Here is a 22503-nt window from a genome sequence, read left to right as displayed (position 1 = left end):
TCGTTCCACTTCATGATTGTGTCCCACTTGTTGTTGATTCTTCACAAAAAAATACAGTTTTATATTTTTATGTTTGAAGCCTGAAATGTGGCAAAAGGTCGCAAAGTTCAAGGGGGCCGAATACTTTCGCAAGGCACTGTATATAGCCCTTCGTACATCAGCTGATATCTCAAAGTGCTGTACAGAAACCCAGCCTAAAACCCCAAACAGCAAGCAATGCAGGTGTAGAAGCACGGTGGCTAGGAAAAACTCCCTAGAAAGGCCAAAACCTAGGAAGAAACCTAGAGAGGAACCAGGCTATGCGGGGTGGCCAGTCCTCTTCTGGCTGTGCCGGGTGGAGATTATAACAGAACATGGCCATAATGTTCAAATGTTCATAAATGACCAGCATGGTCCAATAATAATAAGGCAGAACAGTTGAAACTGGAGCAGCAGCACAGCCAGGTGGACTGGGGACAGCAAGGAGTCATCATGTCAGGTAGTCCTGAGGCATGGTCCTAAGGCTCAGGTCCTCAGAGAGAGAGAAAGAAAGAGAGAAAGAGAGAATTAGAGAGAGCACACTTAAATTCACACAGGACACCGAATAGGACACGAGAAGTACTCCAGATATAACAAACTGACCCTAGCCCCCCGACACATAAACTACTGCAGCATAAATACTGGAGGCTGAGACAGAAGGGGTCAGGAGACACTGTGGCCCCATCCGAGGACACCCCCTGACAGGGCCAAACAGGAAGGATATGGTGGAAAGAGGTAGTTGTTTGGGCTAAATTATAGGTGGGCTATGTACAGGTGCAGTAATCTGTGAGCTGCTCTGACAGCTGGTGCTTAAAGCTAGTGAGGGAGATAAGTGTTTCCAGTTTCAGAGATTTTTGTAGTTCGTTCCAGTCATTGGCAGCAGAGAACTGGAAGGAGAGGCAGCCAAAGAAATAATTGGTTTTGGGGGGTGACCAGAGAGATATACCTGCTGGAGCGCGTGCTACAGGTGGGTGATGCTATGGTGACCAGCGAGCTGAGATAAGGGGGGACTTTACCTAGCAGGGCCTTGTAGATGTCATGGAGTTAGTGGGTTTGGCGACGAGTATGAAGCGAGGGCCAGCCAACGAGAGCGTACAGGTCGCAATGGTGGGTAGTATATGGGGCTTTGGTGACAAAACGGATGGCACTGTGATAGACTGCATCCAATTTGTTGAGTAGGGTAATGGAGGCTATTTTGTAAATGACATCGCCAAAGTCGAGGATTGGTAGGATGGTCAGTTTTACAAGGGTATGTTTGGCAGCATGAGTGAAGGATGCTTTGTTGCGAAATAGGAAGCCAATTCTAGATTTAACTTTGGATTGGAGATGTTTGATGTGGGTCTGGAAGGAGAGTTTACAGTCTAACCAGACACCTAGGTATTTGCAGTTGTCCACGTATTCTAAGTCAGAGCCGTCCAGAGTAGTGATGTTGGACAGGCGGGTAGGTGCAGGAAGCGATCGGTTGAAGAGCATGCATTCAGTTTTACTTGTATTTAAGAGCAATTGGAGGCCACAGAATGAGAGTTGCATGGCATTGAAGCTTGCCTGGAGGGTCTGAAAATGTTGTAGTTTGGGATGAAAATGTCAAAATTTTTGGTTGTCTTCCTAAGCCAGGATTCAGACACAACTAGAACATCCGGGTTGGCAGAGTGTGCTAAAGCAGTGAATAAAACAAACTTAGGGAGGAGGCTTCTAATGTTAACATGCATGAAACCAAGGCTATTACGGTTACACAACTCATCAAAAGAGAACGCCTGGGGAATAGGAGTGGAGCTAGGCACTGGATTCACCTCTACATCACCAGAGGAAAAGAGGAGGAGTAGGATAAGGGTACGGCTAAAAGCAATGAGAATTGGTCGTCTAGAACGTCTGGAACAGAGAGTAAAAGGAGGTTTCTGGGGGCGATAAAATAGCTTCAAGGTATAATGTACAGACAAAGGTATGGTAGGATGTGAATACAATGGAGGTAACCCTAGGTATTGAGTGTTGATGAGAGATATATTGTCTCTAGAAACATAATTGAAACCAGGAGATGTCATTGCATGTGTGGGTGGTGGAACTAATAGGTTGGATAAGGTATAGTGAGCAGGACTAGAGGCTCTACAGTGAAATAAGCCAATAAACACTAACCAGAACAGCAATGGACAAGGCATATTGACATTAAGGAGAGGCATGCTTAGTCGAGGGATCAAAAGGGTCCAGTGAGTAGTGAGGTTGGTTGGGGTCACGGCGATTCAGACAGCTAGCCGGGCCATCAGTAGCAAGCTAGCATAGGATGGAGGTCTGTTTTTAGCCACCTTGTGCGTTTCCGTCGGTAGGATTAGTGGGGTTCCGTGTGGTAGAGGGGATGAATCCAATTCGCAAAAAAAATAAATAGATATAGTTATAGAGGCCCAAGAAAAAATAAAACAATTGTCTGATAGGTCTATTCAGATAGCAGCCGATAAGACAGCTAACGATTAGCGGACCGCAGATGGGCGTTCAGGTAACATCGCGACGGAGGAGCCAGCTGGATAACTCCCTCGGGCAGATAACGTCGGTAGTCCAGTTGTGAAGGCCTGGTGGGGCTCCGCGTTGGCAGTAAAACGGGTCCGGATAGGTGATTGTAGCCCAGGAGTGACTGATGGAACTCTTCAGCTGGCTAGCTCCGGAATAATTGATGTTTGCTCCGGAATTGACGTAAGCCGATAGTCACACGGATAGCAGCTAGCTAGCTGCGAGATCCAGGTATAAATGTCCAGAGCTTGCGGTTGAAATCCGGGGACATGGAGAGAAAAATAGGTCTGCTATGTTCCTGTCCAAGCCGTGCCGTACAAAACTGGTGATAGATTTTCGAGTTAAAGGATAGCTGATGACCACAAACCTCGGTTAGCTGAATACTAACGATTAGCCAGTAAAGAAGCTAACTAGCTTCTGGCTAGCTTCTGATTAGCTTCTGGTTAGCTTCAGGCTAGCTTCTGGCTAGCTTCTGGATTAGTTTCTGGATTAGCTTCTAGATTAGCTTCTGGATTAGCTTCTGGCTAGCTATCTTAAATGAAGAGAAAACATAGTGTTGGGGACCATACCCAGCAAAAAGAGACTGTACCTAAGTTAATGTTCATACTGTGTGATTTAATGCTTTCATAGTGTTTCAGGATGGGAAGTAGCATGTTAGAGAATAATACTGGTTTCCAAATTGCATTTCAGTTATGCTTCAGTGGTTAAGCATGTTGAGTTCTTGTTCATGTGAGATATAGTAGGATGTCCCTTGGGGGTATCTGTACCTATGTAGGACATGCGAGGGTTAGGTTAATAAACAGGCTGGAGCTAGAACCTCGTTGTCGCGCGTCCTTATTTTAGATCATACCACACCCTTTCCCAGATCTGTGCCTCGACACAATCCTGTCTCGGAGCACTACGGACAATTACTTGATCTTCATGGCATGGTTTTTGCTCTGACACGCACTGTCAACTGTGGGACCTTATATGTGTGCATTAAATGTGTGCATTTCCAAATCATGTCCAATCAATTGAATTGACCACAGGTGGACTCCAATCAAGTTGTAGAAACATCTCAAGCATGATCAATGGAAACAGGATGCACCTGAGCTCAATTTCGAGTCTCATAGCAAAAGATCTGAATACTTATGTAAATAAGGTATTTCTGTTTTTTATTTTAATACATTTGCAAAAATGCAAAAAAAAAATAGTTTTGTTATTAGCAGATTGCTGAGAGGAAAAAAATAATATTTAATCAATTTTAGAATAACGCTGTAACCTAACAAAATGTGAAAAAAGTCAAGGGGTCTGAACACTTTTGTATGTTGCTCTAGTAACAACAATATGTGTCCCCCTCCCATACATCACTCACACCTGTGCTCACAGATTTGCTGAATAAACCTGCATGCATTTTGCATGTAAATAGAGTGTGTCTGCCTGGTTGAGAAGGTGCTAACATCGTGCTGCACCTGATCCTGGACTTGCATCTGATCTGCATAAATAGAAAGTGTCAGAGAAAGACGGTGGAACAGGAGAGGTGTTCATGAGATAAAGACTGGTCATTGTGGGGTATTTAAGCAACAATTGTCATCACGAGGCAACAGGAAAAAGAGATTAAGCCTAATTGTGTTACTGTTACCCATGTGACCCATGTCAGGTTACGTCATATTCTCCAGAGACATGAAGTCTCCCAACACAACTGGTGGATCGTACCCTCTAATCAAACCATTTCTGTTGTCTCCTTCTTCAATGTCGACAAATAAAATCACATTAACAGCCACTCCCTCGGGCCAGTAAAATGTCAGTGAATAACACATCCATACATCTTGAGCGTGGGATTATAATATATGGGCTTTGTTATATGCTATAAACACACTCATTAACGGATGCCTATGAAACCGCCTCTCAAAAAACAACTTTTTAAGGATGAATAAATAGCCCAGAATTCCATGGAGAATAACTTGAAACAACATTGAGACATTTGACAGACAGGATTACTAACATTTCTAAAATGATATCTACCACCATTCAACCTGAATGAAGGCTCACCTTTTTTAAGCAACATAAAGGAAACCCATGAACTCTTCATATCAGAGCTGATAAAAGTATTCTATTGTAATCCTCAAGGTCAGTCTTCCAGAAATGCTTCAAGCTCTGAATTTCAGATATAATTTTGGCGTCTGAATGAGACACATAGTCATAACATTTGGGTTTGTGCATTCCAATAGACATAATTCACCACAGATTTTAAAAACAAAAGCCAGATAATATTTGAAACAATCTCTGTCTAAAATTAAGTGTATCTGGCATTGCCTTTCTACACAATGCTATATTTGGTAATTTCTTGAGTTAAAGTGGTATTTTTGGGTGGATAATGTGTTGTTTCAATCTAATTTCAGTTAGCGCTGTGATCACCTTGCCATCGCGTTCCAGAGGGCTTTCACTCTCTGTACAAAGAGAGAAGGGCATTAGTCCATAAGAAAGAACAGCTTTGGCTTCATAAAGAAAGCAGAGGTTTAGCTCTTTCACTTCTATAGCATTGTTATGCTAAGGTCTGCTTGGGAATAGACATTTCCCATTAGCATCTGAAGAAGACCCAACATCTGAGGGAAACTTGTCTTTAGGCCCCTCAGAAAAGGATCTGTTCTCTCTCTCCCCATCTCTCACTCACTCTTTCCTCACTCACTCTTTCCTCACTCATTCTTTCCTCACTCAACTCTCATCTCTCTCTATTCAAGGCTCATTCTCCTTCTGTTTTGGCGGGAGGACTGGGTTTGGTAAATTACTCTCTTGAATGAAAAGTTACATTTTCCATATGAATTTCTATAGGCTATTTGGACTTGCATATAACAAAATGCCATTCACTGGTAAACGCTAAAGTAGAGATCATAATGTGTGAATAGAAGCAATTTGAATAACCCTCCTCACGGAGACATGACAGTACCATGTTCTAGTGAAGGTGAAGCAGTTTGAAGAATGTGTTATTATGAGCAGAACTGAGTTTAAATACATGTGTATTTGAGTATCTGGTATTTAAAACACTTTTTTTGTGTATACAAGTATTTTCAAAAGCCCAAAAGTACTTTTATTTGAGTATTTTAATGTTAATTTGTGAAATCCAAATAGTCGACCAAATTTTATTTGAGAGCATTTTCAAAGTCTTATTTCAAGTACTATTTTCAAATACCTGGTTTAAATGGATATGAGTGTATTTGAGTCAGTGTATTTGAGAATTTTCAAATACTTACCAAGAGTATTTCCAAATACATACAAATATTCAACTACTTGTCTTTTCAAATCAAACATATCTAAATACTTTTAAAAAAAATACTTACTTTGAATGTATGTGAAAGTAATTGAGATATTTCAAATATTATTTGAGTGGAGTCTGAGTGGAGATTGATCCATGATGTGCATGTTCAACAGTTCAACAGGTTGTATGTGCTGTGAAATAGTACCAGTGAGTAGTGCTATAGTAGAATGTGTATTATTCCTCAGACATCATTAGTTTTGCTGTAAACACTGTGGTGTCGCCACTGGCCTGTTACCTGGTCTGACTGAGCCCACTCCTCCAGGGTGGGTGGGAGTCCAGGGGCAGCTGTGCGATGAGTTACGGGTGCCACACACACGTCATACTGGGGAGGAACAGAGCAGCACTCCCCTAGACCAGAGCTGGACCAGTGCTGGCAGTCCTCTAGAGAGATACTGTCATACATACTGTCAGACACACACACACACACACACACACACACAGACACACACACAGACAGACAAACACACAAACAGGGCTGTGCACAGACATTTCAGGGGGAAGGTGCTAATGAAAAAGGGTCACCACCGGCGTCTGCTAGTCAGCTTGTTAAAAAAATTGTTTTAACTGATTGTGATTAATCTTCAGTGCTCTTAAATAATAACTTCATAATAGAATAGTCATAATCTTCTAACTCAAATATGGCTGTCTGTCTAGTGGCTTGTGTGGATATTTGAGTGTATACAGTACATATGGTGGTAAGCTAGAGTCTAGACTACCTGTGATGCTGCTGTCCTGACACACTTGTGCAGCTCCCGACTGAAGAAGGGATAGAGTTGGGTCGGATGGTCGTAGATGGAGCTACTCCTCTCTATGTCTTTCTGCCTCTCTTCTGCACGTAGGCTATCAGCCAACCAGGCTGAATATTGATGATGATGTAAGTAAATCAAGTGTTATCAATTGTGTTAATCAAATGTTATGCTGCAACGGCTGTGGCAGTACTGTTGATATTTAAACTAGGTAGCTTGCTACTACACACACTCAACCGGTGGCTGCATCCGGGTGTGTGCGAGCTCTGTACATGGCATACCAACAGTCGCAAGCAACCAACAGATGGGGTGGGGTGGGAGAGGACGGTGGTGAACTTGATGACGTCAAGGCGACTTGAACAACAATGATAAAAACTGCCCCCAAATAAGGCTCTTGGCGAATCGGAGGGCAAAGGGGCATGTGCTCGAGCACAAGTAGACTCCTATCTGTCCACATGCCCTCACACATACACACACACACACACACGCACACACAGACGCACCCGCACGCACAAGTGAATCATCATTATTAGTATCTTGTGATGACAGTACTATCATTGTTGCTACAGATTTTTTCATTCGCTTTGTTGCTATTTTCACAAGTATTTGGTGAATTTTCAAAACTCTTAGTACAAAACTCCAAACTGGTAACATTTGTAATGCAGTAAGTCTCATATTAAAATGTTTTTATTGTGCATTAATTTAGTTTGAAGGCATCTTTCACCACACAACCATCCAAAATATAAGTCGACTGTGAAATACCATCACCAAAAACATCAAATCTGCTCAACATAGTAATTAAAAAAGCTAAATTTCCCTTCGAATGTAAAATACTACAGTGCTGTAAATTACAGCACATTACACTGTTTTCACAATAGGCAATACACTTGCACTTCCGATTAAAATTGACTGAACATATAATTTCCATAATTTCTATTAATGTTCGATCAAAAGTATGATCATTTAAGACATCTTTTACGGTCATTAATGCAATAATACAAATGTATTGTTTCGATATCATTACAACTTAGGTGTACTGTAATCAAATTAAAGAAATTAAAGCAACATCATGTTTAGCATGCAGTAGTTTGCATCAAGCCTGTCTTGAGCGTTTGGCCGTAGGTGACTCGTCTCAGGAAAGTAGGTATATGCTGCACGTCACTACTGCACAGGAGCAGCATTTGAACGTAAACATGTTTTTTATCAAAATACGAATAACATTTTAAATTACAAGCCTAGTTGGTTTAGCCATGGAAAAAGGGAGGAACCTTCCCACTAGCCATGATTGGCTGAGATAATATATGGGCCGGACATACCAGAAGACGAATTTGGATTGGTCTGCCATGCAGCACACTTCTGTCTATAACGTGAGCTGTTCAGTATGTGTTGACAGTCCTTTCTACCATACCGTTTCTGAAAGATATTACGTTAGCCATCGAGAACTACAAACGTTTTGCTACTTTTCTCAACTACATTGGTGCCCTGAATTTAGAAGGCGCTATCGACAGATCAGTAGGAAAAAGTGATGGCCTACTTTCTGCACACACCATGGTCAGTGTGAACCAGAGTGACTTGACACAAAGATAGCCAAACAAGATGGAGTTAAATGGTTAGGTTCTTCTCAAAATCCCAGTAAATATCCTCATTATTCATGCACCTGGGGAAAAAGCTTTTGGCATGGTGAATCCAAGCCTGACATAGGTCTGGATTGAAATCATTGCATGCCTTATCCATGCCCGGAAGGAGGGTGGTACACACACTCATACATCTTCCAATTGTACTGTAATTGTGTATTGTATTACAGTATTGTATTGTCCGTATGTACATAGCTTAGTATTGTATTGTACGTCCTGTACATAGCTCAGTTCATGAGAGCATAGTACTAGCAACACCAGAGTGGGTTTGATTCCCCCTGGGGGTCACATACCAAGATGTGTGGACTGTTGTTACTTTGGATAAAAGTGTCTGCTATTTTTTTTTACATTTATTTTTATTTAAATGCTATGTAAATGACATATATTACAGTATTACAGTACTGTATTGGCCAATGCAATTTTAGTAAAGCAGTGTGACCCCCCCTCCCATAAAAGACATCAGCAAATTTGTATTGGATACATGTTTACTGTATAGAGGATGCATTTCTTTCTTGTTTTGGACTTTCTGGATAATCTGAGTATTGGTATCGTATTGTATTGATATTGTATTACTGCACTGTAAGAGCTAGAAACACAAGCATTTCGCTGCACCTGCTGTAACATCTGCTAATCTGTGTATGTGTATGACTGCACAACGCATCACCGGGGGCAAACTACCTGCCCTCCAGGACACCCACAGCACCCGATGCCAGAGAAAGGCCAAAAAGATCATCAAGGACAACAACCACTGAGCCACTGCCTGTTCACCCTGCTACTATCCAGAAGGCGAGGTCAGTACAGGTGTATCAAAGCTGGGACCGAGAGACTTAAAAACAGCTTCTATCTCAATGCCATCAGACTGTTAAATAGCCACCACTAACATTGAGTGGCTGCCACTTTAATACATTTAATAAATGGATGTAATAAAGGGATCACTAGTCACTTTAAATAACGCAACTTTAATAATGTCTACATATCCTACATTACTCATCTCATATGTATATACTGTATTCTATACCATCTATGCCGCACCGCCAACGCTCATCCAAATATTTGTTTGTACATATTCTTATTCATCCCTTTACATTTGTGTGTATAAGGTAGTCGTTGTGAATTTGTTAGATTACTTATTAGATATTACTGCACTGTCGGCATTAGAAGCACAAGGATTTCGCTACACTTGAATAAACATCTGCTAACCATCTGCATGTGACAAATACAATTTGATTTAACTTGATAAACTTTGATTTGATATGTTACATCTCTGACCTTGTCAATATCAGATTTAAAAAATATATTACTGTGAAGTAAAATCTTAACAGTCATCATCATAGTAGGACATTCAAGTAGGTATCATCATTTTTATGTTTCTACTTTACATACCTCCATTTTCATTATGTAGTTCTCCAAATCTGTAGTATACAAGCCAGTTTAAAATCTATAGGTTTACCAAACGTTGATTATCAATTAAGAGCAGTTGAATTAAGTAATAGTAAAATGTATTTTAACAAAAGAGAAGATCATCATTTTATAAGTAATGTGAGCATTGTATTGTGAAAGGTAATTACTTTATATGAACATGTACTGCAATGTGAAACATGTATTTCTAGATGAAACACTGATTAGTTATGTCTGGTGAAAAAGTGACTGTATGATTTTGGTTGTTGTACTCAGTCAATTGAAAATGTGCTTAGAGTTTTTAAACAACCCACTGGGCACAGACGTCAGTTCAAGGTCTAGTTTTGGTTTACATTTGGTTGAGCTTTCACCAAATGTGAATTCAATGTGAAATCAACAAAAAATGTCATCAAGTCAGTGGATTAAAAGTTAAAAAGTTGGGTGAGAAAAATTCTAAATGTGCTTACGTTGATTAACTGATGACTCAACGTCCTCACATAGATTTTGGGGGGTTAAAATGTCTTGGAAACAGTGTTGATTCAACCAGTTTTCGCCCAGTGGGAACTGCTTTAAAAAAATATATGTATTTATTTTTCTCAAGCCAAATATTAACAAACACACAGAACAACAATGTACAGATAGACACACACAAACAACAACTAAACTAACAACTAAACAACAACTAACTTAATCACTGTTTTCCAAGATGGTGTAGCAGTTGGACGTGTGTTTTTTTTCCTGTGTAAACATAATTTTTCCTTGTTTTTTTTCGTATATATATATTTAATAGTTTAAGATCACTTTCTATCTACGGACTGAATATACTCTCCTGCAACCCGCCTCACCCAATGTGGTATGAATCTGCAGTTTTTATACTTAAGAACTCATCAACTCATCAAAAGCTAGCCAGCTAACTGGCTACCAGCTATCTGGCTACTAGTTAGCCACAGCCCTCTAGCTGTCTAAAGTACATTGGACTGTTAGCTTAAGAGGCCCATCGGACAAATTCTTTGGCCAATATACTATACCCACCATGCGGAGCCCTGCTGATCCGTCGCCTGAACCGGAACACCAACAGAAGCTAGCCAGCTAACTAGCTACTAGCTAGTAGTCAGCTAGCCAAAGCTAGCGGTCATCAGCCACCTCTAGCACCGACAACTCTCACCAGTCTGCACAGCGCGTCTCAAACCAGAGCAAATCAGACTAATTTTTCTCCATATCTCCGGCTTCCTACCGCAAGCTCTGAACCTTTTTTTTCTTCACCTGGATCATCGCAGCTAGCTAGCTGCTATTCGAGTGGCCACTCCTGGCTAATGTTACTGTCCCGAAGCAAGAACCAATTAGCCTGGAGCTATCCTTGCTAGGCCCATCTCCCGGCTAGCCAAATAGGTCCATCAGCCACTCCTTGGGCTACAATACCTCTTTTTGCCAACTTGCTTGGACCCCCACCAACTCATCACGACTGGACCACCGACGTGATTCGCCAGATGGGGTTTTTCTCAACTGGCTCCGTCGTCGCTTCGTCCCCTGAATGCCCATCTGCTAGCATGCTAGCAGCAGCCTGCTAGCTGTCCAGAGCACATCGGACTGTTAGCTTAAGAGGCCCACCAGACAAACTCTTTGGCCACTAAACATATTCTGCCAATTTGGCCATGGTTTACCACATGGAGCCCTGCTGATCCGTCTGCTGACGTAATAGCACGAGGGGGCCACAACAGACTTCCGTCGCAACGTCCCTCCAAGGCCCTTCTGTTAGCTTATTAGCACAGGCCCACACGCTACTTGAAGCCACTCACTGGACTACTATGATTACTCGGCTACACATGCATCTCGCTAACGTCAACATGCCTTGTCCATTGCTGTTTTGGTTAGTATTTATTGACTTACTTCACTGTAGAGCCTCTAACCCTGCTCAATACGCCTTATTTAACACTTTAGTTCCACCTACCACACATGCGGTGACATCACCTGGTTTAAATGATATTTCTAGACACAATATCTCTTTCATCGTCACTCTATGCACAGGTTTACCCTCACTGTATTCACAGCCTACATACCTTTGTCTGTACATTATGCCTTGAATCTATTCTACCGTGCCCAGAAATCTGCTCCTTTTACTCTCTGTTCTGAAAGTACTAGACAACCAGTTATTTTAGCCTTTAGCCGTACCCATCCTACTCCTCCTCTGTTCCTCAGGTGATGTGGAGGTTAATCCAGGACCTGCTGTGCCTAGCTCCACTCCCATTCCCCAGGCGCTCTCATTTGTTGACTTCTGTAACCGTAAAAGCCTTGGTTTCAAGCATATTAACATTAGAAGCCTCATCGCCAACTTTGTTTTATACACTGCCCTAGCTCACTCTGCCAACCCGGATGTCCTAGCCGTGTCTGAATCTTGAATCAGGAAGACCACCAAATATCCTGAAATTTCCATCCCTAACTATAACATTTTCCGACAAGAAAGAACTGTCAAAGGGGGCGGTGTTGCAATCTACTGCAGAGATAGCCTGCAGAGTTCTGTCCTACTATCCAGGTCTGTACCCAAAACATTCGAGCTTCTACTTTTAAAAATACACCTTTCCAGAAACAAGTCTCTCACCGTTGCCGCTTGCTATAGACCAACCTCGGCCCCAGCTGTGCCCTGGACACCATATGTGAACTGATTTCCCCCCATCTATCTCCAAAGCTCGTGCTGCTAGGTGACCTAAACTGGGACATCTTACCATCTAAGGTTGATGCCCTCACTCCCTCACAAATGATCAATGAACCCACCAGGTACAACCCCAAATCCGTAAACACGGGCACCCTCATAGATATCATTCTAACCAACTTGCCCTCTAAATATACTTCTGCTGTCTTCAACCAAGATCTTAGCGATCACTGCCTCATTGCCTGCATCCGTAACGGGTCTGCGGTCAAACGACCACCCCTCATCACTATCAAACGCTCCCTAAAACGCTTCAGCAAGCAGGCCTTCCTAATCAACCTGGCCCGGGTATCCTGGAAGGATATTGACCTCATCCCGTCAGTAGAGGATGCCTGGTCATTCTTTAAAAGTGCCTTCCTTATCATCTTAAATAAGCATGCCCCTTTAAAAAAAATGTAGAACCAGAAATAGATATAGCCCTTGGTTCTCTCCAGACCTGCCTTTGACCAGCACAAAAACATCCTGTGGCGTTCTGCATTAGCATCGAATTGCCCCCATAATATGCAACTTTTCAGGGAAGTTAGGAACAAATAAACACAGGCAGTTAAGAAAGCAAAGGCTAGCTTTTTCAAGCAGAAATTTGCATCCTGTAGCACAAACTCAAAAAAGTTCTGGGACACTGTAAAGTCCATGGAGAATAAGAGCACATTCTCCCAGCTGCCCACTGCACTGAGGCTAGGAAACACTGTCACCGCCGATAAATCCACTATAATTGAGAATTTCAATAGGCATTTTTCTACGGCTGGCCATGTATTCCACCTGGCTACACATACCCCGGTCAACAGCCCTGCACTCCCTACAGCAACTCGCCCAAGCCTCCCCCATTTTTCCTTCACCCAAATCCAGATAGCAGATGTTCTTAAAGAACTGCAAAACCTGGACCCCTACAAATCAGCCGGGCTAAACGATCTGGACCCTCTCTTTTTAAAATGATCTGCTGAAATTGTTGCAACCCCTATCACTAGCCTGTTCAACCTCTCTTTCATATCGTCTGAGATTCCCAAAGATTGTAAAGCTGCAGCGGTCATCCCCCTCTTCAAAGGGGGTGACACTCTAGATCCAAATTGCTACAGACCTATATCTATCCTACCCTGCCTTTCTAAGGTCTTTGAAAGCCAAGTCAACAAACAGATTACTGACCATTTCGAATCCCACCATACCTTCTCCGCTATGCAATCTGGTTTCAGAGCTGGTCATGGGTGCACCTCAGCCACGCTCAAGGTCCTAAACGATATCATAACCGCCATCGATAAGAGACATTACTGTCCAGCCATATTCATCGACCTGGCCAAAACTTTTGACTCTGTCAATCACCACATTCTTATTGGCAGACTCAACAGCCTTGGTTTCTCAAATGACTGCCGCACCTGGCTCAACAACTACTTCTCTGATAGAGTTCAGTGTGTAAAATCGGAGGGCCTGTTGTCCGGACCTCTCTATGGGGGTGCCACAGGGTTCAATTCTTGGGCCGACTCTCTTCTCTGTATACATCAATGATGTCGCTCTTGCTGCTGGTGATTCTCTGATCCACCTCTACGCAGACGACACCATTCCGTATACTTCTGGCCCTTCTTTGGACACTGTGTTGACTAACCTCCAGGTGAGCTTCAACGCCATACAACCCTCCTTCCGTGGCCTCCAACACTCTTAAATGCAAGTAAAATTAAATGCATGCTCTTCAACCAATCACTGCCCGCACCCGCCTGCCCGTCCAGCATCACTACTCTGGACGGACAACTACAAATACCTAGGTGTCTGGCTAGACTGGAAACTCTCCTTCCAGACTCACATTAAGCTTCTCCAATCCAAAATTGAATCTAGAATCGGCTATTTCACAACAAAGCATCCTTTACTCATGCTGCCAAACATACCCTCGTAAAACTGACCATCCTACCGTTCCTAGACTTCGGCGATGTCATCTATAAAATAGCCTCCAACACTCTACTCAACAAATTGGATGCAGTCTATCACAGTGCCATCCGTTTTGTCACCAAAGCTCCATATATTACCCACCACTGAGACCTGTACACTCTCTTTGGCTGGCCATCGCTTCAAACTCGTCACCAAACCACTGGCTCCAGGTCATCTACAAGTCTTTGCTAGGTGTCGTGTCTTTACTATCATTAACCTGTTATGGCGATCCCATAGGGGACCCCCCCCCCCCCCCCCCCCCCCCAGGACTGGCCACCCCTCATAGCCTGGTTCCTCTCTAGGTTTCTTCCTAGGTTTTTGCCTTGCTTCTATGCTTCTACACCTGCATTGCTTGCTGTTTGTGGGTTTAGGCTGGGGCTATATCAATAATTTGATTTGATAGAGGACTGAGGGTCTTCCAAATATTGAAAGTGTGTAAATAGCTACCCATGTTATTTTGTAAATGTGTATATATATATATATTTTCCATATTTTTCTCAATTTTGGGGGTTTGGGTGTGTTAGAATACCATTTTGGTATTTTGTATATACAGTGCCTTGCGAAAGTATTCGGCCCCCTTGAACTTTGTGACCTTTTGCCACATTTCAGGCTTCAAACATAAAGATATAAAACTGTATTTTTTTGTGAAGAATCAACAACAAGTGGGACACAATCATGAAGTGGAATGACATTTATTGGATATTTCAAACTTTTTTAAGAAATCAAAAACTGAAAAATTGGGCGTGCAAAATTATTCAGCCCCCTTAAGTTAATACTTTGTAGCACCACCTTTTGCTGCGATTACAGCTGTAAGTCGCTTGGGGTATGTCTCTATCAGTTTTGCACATCGAGAGACTGACATTTTTTCCCATTCCTCCTTGCAAAACAGCTCGAGCTCAGTGAGGTTGGATGGAGAGCATTTGTGAACAGCAGTTTTCAGTTCTTTCCACAGATTCTCGATTGGATTCAGGTCTGGACTTTGACTTGGCCATTCTAATACCTGGATATGTTTATTTTTGAACCATTCCATTGTAGATTTTGCTTTATGTTTTGGATCATTGTCTTGTTGGAAGACAAATCTCCGTCCCAGTCTCAGGTCTTTTGCAGACTCCATCAGGTTTTCTTCCAGAATGGTCCTGTATTTGGCTCCATCCATCTTCCCATCAATTTTAACCATCTTCCCTGTCCCTGCTGAAGAAAAGCAGGCCCAAACCATGATGCTGCACCACCATGTTTGACAGTGGGGATGGTGTGTTCAGCTGTGTTGCTTTTACGCCAAACATAACGTTTTGCATTGTTGCCAAAAAGTTCAATTTTGGTTTCATCTGACCAGAGCACCTTCTTCCACATGTTTGGTGTGTCTCCCTGGTGGCTTGTGGCAAACTTTAAACAACACTTTTTATGGATATCTTTAAGAAATGGCTTTCTTCTTGCCACTCTTCCATAAAGGCCAGATTTGTGCAATATACGACTGATTGTTGTCCTATGGACAGAGTCTCCCACCTCAGCTGTAGATCTCTGCAGTTCATCCAGAGTGATCATGGGCCTCTTGGCTGCATCTCTGATCAGTCTTCTCCTTGTATGAGCTGAAAGTTTAGAGGGACGGCCAGGTCTTGGTAGATTTGCAGTCTGATACTCCTTCCATTTCAATATTATCGCTTGCACAGTGCTCCTTGGGATGTTTAAAGCTTGGGAAATATTTTTGTATCCAAATCCGGCTTTAAACTTCTTCACAACAGTATCTCGGACCTGCCTGGTGTGTTCCTTGTTCTTCATGATGCTCTCTGCGCTTTTAACGGACCTCTGAGACTATCACAGTGCAGGTGCATTTATACGGAGACTTGATTACACACAGGTGGATTGTATTTATCATCATTAGTCATTTAGGTCAACATTGGATCATTCAGAGATCCTCACTGAACTTCTGGAGAGAGTTTGCTGCACTGAAAGTAAAGGGGCTGAATAATTTTGCACTCCCAATTTTTCAGTTTTTTATTTGTTAAAAAAGTTTGAAATATCCAATAAATGTCGTTCCACTTCATGATTGTGTCCCACTTGTTGTTGATTGTTCACAAAAAATACAGTTTTATATCTTTATGTTTGAAGCCTGAAATGTGGCAAAAGGTCGCAAAGTTCAAGGGGGCCGAATACTTTCGCAAGGCACTGTAAATAAATAAAGTATGGGGATGAGGTAGTTGGATGGGCTGTTGTACAGGTGCAGTGATCTGTGAGCTGCTCAGACAGCTGGTGCTTAAAGCTAGTGAGGGACATATGGGTCTCCAGCTTCAGTGATTTTTGCAGTTCGTTCCAGTTATTGGCAGCAGAGAACTGTAAGGAAAGGCGGCCAAAGGAAGAATTGGCTTTGGGGGTGGACGAGTGAGATATACCTGCTGGAGCGAGTGCTATGGGTGGGTGCTGTTATGGTGACCAGTGAGCTGAGATAAGGCAGTGCTTTACCTATGTCATGACGTTGCCCTCTATGGGTACAGCGAGCACCATCCCCCGCTCTCTGCTCCTACAACCAGACTGCTGGGGTCAGAGAGAGGTCGTAAATTCCTGAGGAGAGGATCTCCTCATGGCCACACAGTATAGAGATAAGAGTGAATTTTCATAGAGAACAAAGGAATTTCTTCCCGCTCACAGAACTTGAGGTCCGAACAACATTTATGTTCCGGAGAAGGTATAAAAGATCGGTGGAGAACCTAGCTACGAACTGGTCCGTTTGTTACAACTTGGGGAAGCTCATGGGAGAATGGCCCCATTACCTTAACGCTGTTTATATAATAGCCTCAGATATGAGGTTTACATCTAATTGTTGTATAAGATGAATGAGTGAGGATGATACTGTTTGTAAAATTGTGTAATGTGATATTGGACTGGTTAATGAAGGAAACTCCAATTCCCTTTTGAGTTTAACTAAATCAGAGGACCGCCCATGAGTGCAGCTAGGGTCAGGCATCCTGGGACAGCCCCTTTTCTGCAATTCTGAATAAAACCCCAATTTTGAGAAATTCTCAGTAGACCATGTTTCTCTCAATCACAGGAGGACAAAGGTTGCAGACCATTGCTGAATCTTTTAACCATACCACGTGGTTAAACTCTTAGACTATCGATACTGACGGAATAAGAACAAGTCTTTGATATTAATTACTAGTCTGCAGCTAGGAATTCGGTATCATCGAATGCGAAGAATGACAACTGCCGAAACATCCATTCTACAACAACATGAATGAATGTCACTCTGAACAATTCTCTCTAACCGCGACAGAGAGATAGAGGACGAAAACTCTCCAACAGAAACTAACTTTTCAACAAAGATCCCGATGACACACTGAGTGTAAATATTCATTGATTGCAATTGTTCCCGAATGAGTGAGCGTTCATGTGCCAAGGATTAGCATTTCAATTGTTATAATTATCAACTTTGTAGTGTCTCATCTCAGTTGACCCCCACTTCCCCTTTTGTCCACCAAGCCGCGATACCGGTTTATCCCACTAGGGAAACTCCGCTATCATTTCCTTGTAACCATATTTACTTTGTTTGTTTGTGTGTGCACTTCTGTGATTGTTTAGTTAGTTAATAAATAAATGATTTAAGACAATTGATGTATGGATGACTCATAGTGAAGACTGGGTTCGTGCAGATAACCAACAATTTACGACGTTTGGAATGAGACTAACGTGAGGTAAAGTAAATCATTCATTAATTCGAAGACTAATTGATCAGATATAAAATATATGAAAAGTTATCAGGAAATTATAACTTTGTAATCTGAATATTTTCCTTGGTGCCCCGACTTCCTAGTTAATTACCGTTACATGATTAATCAGTTTAATCTCGTAATACTAATTACAGAGAATCTTTGATAAAAACAATAAGTCTTCAATTTAAGTAATGGAATAAAATTAGCTTGAATAATTTTGGAATTCGGAAACTATTCACACCCCTTTACTTTTTCCACATTTTGTTGTGTTACAGCATTATTCTAAAATGGTTTAAATTGTTTTTTCCCCCTCATTAATCAACATACAATAACCAATAATGACAAAGCAAAAGCTGTTGTTTTCAAAATGTTTGCAATTTTATAAAAATAAAAAAAACTGCAATATTCAGACCCTGAAGTATTCAGACCCTTTACTCTACTTTGTTGAAGCACCTTTGGCAGCAATTACAGCCTCAAGTCTTCTTGGGTATGTATTTGGGGAGTTTCTCCCATCTTCTCTGCAGATCCTCTCCAGCTCTAACAGGCTGGATGGGGAGCGTTGCTGCACAGCTATTTTCAGGTCTCTCCAGAGATGTTCGACCGGGTTTCAGTCCGCGCTCTGGCTGGGCCCCTCAAGGACATTCAGATACTTATCCCGAAGTCACTCCTGCGTTGTCTTGACTGTGTGCTTAGGGTCATTGTTGAAAGGTCACTGTTGAAAGGTGAACCTTCGACCCAGTCTGAGGTCCTGAGTGCTCTGGAGCAGGTTTTCATAAAGGATCTATCTCCTTGCTCCATTCATCTTTCCCTCGATCCTGACTAGTCTCCCAGCCCCTGCGCTGAAAAACAACACCTAAGCATGATGCTGCCACCACTCTTCACTGTTGGGATGGTGCCAGGTTTTCCCCAGACGTGACGCTTGGCATTCAGGCCAAAGAGTTCAATCTTGGTTTCGTCAGAACAGAGAATCTTATTTCTCATGGTCTGACAGTCTTTAGGTGCCTTTTGGTACCTAAAGACTCTGGCACCGGGTTGTCATGTGCCTTTTACTGAGGAGTGGCTTCTGTCTGGACACTCTGCCATAAAGGCCTGCTTGGTGGAGTGCTGGAGAGATGGGAGAACCTTCCATCTCCACAGAGGAACTTTGGAGCTCTGTCAGTGTGACCATCGGGTTCTTGGTCACCTCCATGACCAAGGAACTTCTCCCCCGTTTACTCAGTTTGGCATGGAGGCCAGCTTTAGGAAGAGTCTTGGTGGTTCCAAACTTCTTCTATTTAAGAATGATGTAGGCCACTGTGTTCTTGGGGACCTTCAATGCTGCCGATCTCTGCCTCGACACAATCCTTTCTCTGAGCTCTACGGACAATTCCTTCAACCTCATGGCTTGGTTTTTGCTCTGACAGGCACTGTCAACTGTGGGAACTTATATAGACCGGTGTGTGCCTTTCCAAATCATGTCCAATCAATTTAATTTACCGCAGGTGGACTCCAATCAAGTTGAAGAGACATTTCAAGGATGATCAATGGAAACAGGATGCACCTGAGCTCAATTTCGAGTCTCATAGCAAAAGATCTGAATACCTATGTAAATAAGGTATTTCTGTTCTTAATATATAAAAACCTGTTTTTGCTTTGTCATTTTGGGGTATTGTGTGTAGATTGAGTAGTAAAAAAATATTGAATCAATTCGAAAATAAGGCTGTAACGTAATAAAATGTGGAAAAAGGGAAGGGGTCTGAATACTTTCTGAATGCACTGTGTATTTGTGCTCACTTGTTATTCATCCTATTAATTATTTCATATTTTTTGTGGTCCGCTTAAAGGATTGCTGTAAAACACGAGTTATTGTTTTTCTCTTTCCTACTGCCAATATTTCAGGGGTTTTCCATGTTCATTTTATATCCTGAGATTTTAGCAGAATTCTGAAAACATTTTTAGCAAAGGGGGCATTGAGTTTTCAATATTGTTCAGGTATATCAGGAGATCGTCTGCAAATAAGATTAGTTTATATTCATGTTTACCAATACTGATACCTGTTATGTTTGGGTCCTGTTTAATTATTTCTTCAAGCTGTTCAATTGCCATTATAAACAAGAGGGGTGAGAGGGGACACCCTGTCTTGTTTCCCTTTCTAAAGCAATTTCATCAAATAATGTATTATTTGTGTATATCTGTTTTGACTTTTGTACTAAGAGTTGCAAAAATGTACCATAGACTTGTTAAAATTGCCTTGAAAGCTTTGAAAAAAACGGTATTATGCAACCGTTTTTTAAATAATTTCTGGGTAAGAATTAAGTACCTTACTGTGATTGTTTTCAATTAAAATGGTAAAAAAGAAACTAAAATAGCTTCTTAGCAATTAGAAGTGGTCTGAGTGAAGGACTTAATTGGACAAGCATAATGGGAGGGATACAGTGCCTTGCAAAAGTATTCATCCCCTTTGGCAATTTTCCTATTTTGTTGCATTACAACCTTTTAATTTTAATTTATTGTTATTTGGATTGCATGTAATGGACATACACAAAATAGTCCAAATTGGTGAAGTGGAATGAAAAAAATAACTTGTTTAAAAAAAGTGTTTGTTTTTTTAACGGAAAAGTGGTGCGTGCATATGTATTCACCCCCTTTGCTATGAAGCCCCTAAATAAGATCTGGTGCGACCAATTACCTTCAGAAGTCACAAAATTAGTTAAATAAAGTCCACCTGTGTGCAATCTATGTGTCACATGACCTCAGTATATATACACACCTGTTCCGAAAGGCCCCAGAGTCTGCAACACCACTAAGCAAGAGGTACCACCAAGCAAGTGGCACCATAAAGATCAAGGAGCTCTCCAATCAGGTCAGGGACCAAGTTGTGGAGAAGTACAGATCAGGGTTGGGTTATTAAAAAATATATGAAACTTTGAACATCCCACAGTGCACCATTAAATCCATTATTAAAAAATGGAAAGAATATGGCATCACAACAAACCTGCCAAGAATCACAGACCAGTCAAGGATGGCATTAATCAGAGAGGCAACAAAGAGACCAAAGATAAACCTGAAGGAGCTGCAAAGTTGGAGTATCTGTCCAGAGGACCACTTGAAGCCGTACACTCCACAGAGCTGGGCTTTATGGAAGAGTGGACAGAAAAAAAACATTGCTTAAAGAAAGAAATAAGCAAACATGTTTGGTGTTCGCCAAAAGTCATGTGGGAGACTCCCCAAACATATGGAAGAAGGTACTCTGGTCAGATAAGACAAAAATGTTGATTTTTGGCCATCAAGGAAAAGACTGTGTATGTAACGTGAAAACTATCTGTTATTGGCAGAGAGGTTTGAAACTTTCCTTGAGCCTCTTTATACGACACTACTTTGACGACACAAACTAGGTCCAAGAGAGATACTTGTGTAGTGTAAAGAGACGGATACAGATTCAAATCTCTTTAAGCGATGTCTACCACACTACCTCCGGAGGTAGGGTTGGAGACATCTACACCACATACCCCCTCTCTGAGGTCAGGGCGTGACAGTACCACCCCCCAAAGGTGCGGACTCCGGCCACAAACCTGAACCTATAGGGGGGGGGGGGGGGGGGGGGTCCGGGTGGGCATCTACTCTCGGTGGGGACTCCGGTGCTGGACATAGACACCGCTTCACTTGAGGCTCCCCCCACTTCGGTGGCGCCCAGTCAGACAACGATAAACAGCTGCCTCTGATTGGGAACCACACTCGGCAAAAAACTAAGAAATAGAAAACATAGACTTTCCAACCCGAGTCACACCCTGACCAAACCAAACATAGAAAATAATAAGGATCTCTAAGGTCAGGGCGAGACAACATGTCCCTGCAAGAATTACCTCAATTACCTTAATACCAGTGGACAGCATGTTTTCTCTGTCAGCCCTGTAGAAAATTAGAGGCTTAAAATACCACGCATTTGTGAATCATTGTATTAATCAACAGTGTACACTATGTGCAATATTGTTTAGATTAGAAGATCCTACACAGCCTGAATTGACATCCTTATTTTGTTTGTCTATATATTATGTATTTACAGTATGCTAATAGCTGCACTCACACATGAACCCGGAATGTGGCTTTGGCCACACCACATTCAAGGCTATTGTAAACAGAAAAGTTGAAAATATGATGTTAAAGAGACATAGATCTCACTAGACATATTTTACACATGTAAATCCATCAGTTGTTATTGGTCTATTAATTTATACCACCTGATGATGGGCTGGAATTTGAGACGGTCTTTCCAAACAGTTCTTACACTAATAGGTCATTATCATAATTTTCACAATTTCAGAGTATTATTCCAACCTCATAGTGTGGAAATATATTTAAAAAGCCACAGGTAAATAACGTTATTGACTACACTAGGCCTTTAAGGATGTCATAAGCTGTGTGTTTATATACAGGGCGGGGCAGGGTGATGACAGCCTCAAGTATGTGTTGTAAGGTTTTTGTGGTATAGAGAAGCTTATTAACTGACTAAAGCCTCTCACAGCACAGGCACATCCAGGGAAGAGGGGAAGAGGACATGCGTAACACCTGCAGCTGCTCCTACTCAGGGTGTTTCAGTGAAGCCAGGATGGTGAGAGGG

Source organism: Oncorhynchus mykiss, chromosome 17, assembly GCF_013265735.2.
Source record: "Oncorhynchus mykiss isolate Arlee chromosome 17, USDA_OmykA_1.1, whole genome shotgun sequence".
Taxonomy (NCBI): Eukaryota; Metazoa; Chordata; class Actinopteri; order Salmoniformes; family Salmonidae; genus Oncorhynchus; species Oncorhynchus mykiss.
This window is presented reverse-complemented; position numbering follows the sequence as displayed.